Consider the following 2877-nt stretch of genomic DNA (forward strand, 5'->3'; position numbering starts at 1 on the left):
AAAAAAAAAAAAAAAAAAAAAAAAAAGAGTTTTGTTGTCAACCTTTCACTTGAGCCAGACCTTAGGGTTGGGATACTGCTGCTCAGTATCCCAATTCATCTGGATGAATTAAAGACAACGGGATTCATTGGGTCCAAAGGTATCAGGGACAAATGGCAGCATGGAATTGCCAAAGACAAGGTGATCATAGTTATATAATGGTCAGCACAGGCAAAGGTAATTTTATGGTGGCATGAATCACATGGACTTTGGTACTGGATTAACCATGGTGTTTCCAGATAAGAAATAAATAAGAAGCTATATTAGTCAGTGTTCTGTTGCTGTGAAGAGACACCATGAACATAGAAAATCTTATAAAAGAGAGCATTTAATTGGGGTTTGCTTACAGATTCTGAGGTTTATCCATTATCATCATGATGGACAGTGTCACAGCATGCAGGCAGATGTGGTGCTGGAGAAGTTGCTGGGGGTTCTTCATCTGGATCCTCAGCAGCAGGAAGAGTGGGGACTACTAAGCCTGGGTTGGACTTTCGAAAAAAGCCCACCACAGTGACACATGTCCTCAAACCAGGACACACCCACTCCAACAAGGAGACCCCTCTTAATCGCTCTTAAACAGAGCCACTCCCTGATGACAATCATTCAAATATATGAGACTGTGGGGTCTTATTTATTCAAACCATCACGTTCCACTCCTTAATCCCCATAGGCTTGTAACAATATCATGATGCAAAATGCATTCAATCCAACTTCAAAAGTCCCCAGAGTCTATAACAGTCTCAACACTGTTTAAAAGTCCAAAGTTCAGAGTCTCTTCTGTGACCCATGGCAATCTCTCTCTCTCTTTTTTTTTTGTTTTGTTTTGTTTTGTTTTTCGAGACAGGGTTTCTCTGTAGTTTTTGGAGCCTGTCCTGGCACTCACTCTGTAGACCAGACTGGACTCAAACTCACAGAGATCTGCCTGCCTCTGCCTCCCGAGTGCTGGGATTAAAGGCGTGCGCCACAACTGCCCGGCTCCATGGCAATCTCTTAACTGCAATCCCTTGTAAAATCAAAATAAAAAAGCAGATCACATATTACCACCCCACAGCGGCACACGACATACATTACCATTCCAAGAGGAAGAAAAGTGAGCACAGTGAGGAAACACAGGACCAAAGCAAGACCAAAATCCAGCTGTGCAAACTCCATACTCTGCATCTCCTTGTCTGATGTCAGAACGCTCTTCAGATCTCCAACTCCTTTCTGCTCTGTTGACTGTGACACACTTCTCTCTCTTGGGCTGCTTCCACAGAGTTTTAGCATCTGACCTTGAGAGATGTCCCATGACTGTGCCATCTCTTCATGTAATGGCCTCTCTGGCCCCCATGCAGGGACTACCTGACACACAGCCATGCTCAGCTGCATTCCTAAGTTTCTGCATAAGGAGAGAGATGCCACAACTTTATGGACCACTTCCTCTATGGAAAAGACAACACTTTGTCCTTCCTGGAGTAGATAATTATTCTGGTTATGGATTTGCCTTTCCTGCACATAGTGCTTCTGCCAAAACCACCATCCATGGACTACAGGATGCCTAACCACTGCCATGGTGTTCCACACAGTATTGCTTCTGACATAGGAACTCACTTCACTGCAGCGAAGTGGGACAGTTGACACATGACCATGGAGTCTCCTAGTTTTACAATGTTCCTCACCCCCCTGAAGCAGCTGGAGTAACAGAAAGGTGGAACGGCCTTTTGAAGACACAGTTGCAGAGTAAGTTAGGTGACAGCAGCCTGGGCCGCAGAGACAGGGTCTCCAGGAGGTGGTATATGCTATGAAGCAATGTCCCAACATACGGTACAATTACTCCAGTAGCCAGGATCCATGAGTCCAGGAATCAAGGGGTGGAAAAGAGGACAGTTCCACTTACTGTCACCCCAGTGACCCACTAGGAAAATTTTTGTTTCCTGTTCCAGTACCTTAAGTTCGGCTGGCCTGGAACATTTGGTTCCAGAGTAAGGAGAGCCCCTGACAGGGTCCACAAGAAGCATCCCACTGTACTGGAAGCTCAGATTTCTCCCTGGCCATTTTGGGATTCAGATGTCCTTTGGCCAACAGTCTAAGAAAGGAATTGTAGCATTAGGAAGGGAGATTGATCCATATGACGAAGGGGAAATTGGTTTGCTTCTCCACAATGAAGATGAGAAAGATTATGTTGCCAGGCAGAGGCGGTGCACCCTTATAAACGAAAACCTTATAAATACACATCTTCCTCTACACTGGTGTTTCCTCCAGCTGATGAATCCCAGAGCCTCGGATGAACTAAAACTTCACTTTTCTGAAGACGCTGGTGAAGTTAGTGTTGGCTGAAGAACAGCTGAGTCTACAGCAGGACCCGTGTGCAGTCTTTCTGGCAGTTTGACCACAGGATCCTTTCTGCCCAGTGTGTAGTCTGGATGTGAGCACACACACAGGAGATTCCCTCAAACCCAAGCACAGGGAAGCCTGGCTCAGCAGATGGGAAAGGTTGGCAGGGAGCTCATTTCAGTGTGGGTCAAGTTATGGGAGAACTTGAGAAGGACCACAGCATATAGGAAATTACACTGGGAGAGCCAGGTGCTGGGAGAAAAACAACCCTGCTAGTGACAACAACCAAAGACTTCAGAATGAGTTCATGACCATGATGGTCTACCAACTCCATAGTGTGCAAAGTAGTGTGTCCCTGTGACCTTGTCACATGTGCGTATAATGTGCTTGGGTCATTTTCCCTCTCTATTCCTCTGTCCCTTTTCCAAGTCTACATCCCCAATACTCCTCCAGCTCTAATGGATCACTCATGGATTTCCCATGATCCTTCCTGGTAATACATATTTTTTCTTTTATTTAATTTTT

Source organism: Microtus ochrogaster, unplaced genomic scaffold (genome assembly GCF_000317375.1).
Source record: "Microtus ochrogaster isolate Prairie Vole_2 unplaced genomic scaffold, MicOch1.0 UNK87, whole genome shotgun sequence".
In the NCBI taxonomy this organism is placed as follows: domain Eukaryota; kingdom Metazoa; phylum Chordata; class Mammalia; order Rodentia; family Cricetidae; genus Microtus; species Microtus ochrogaster.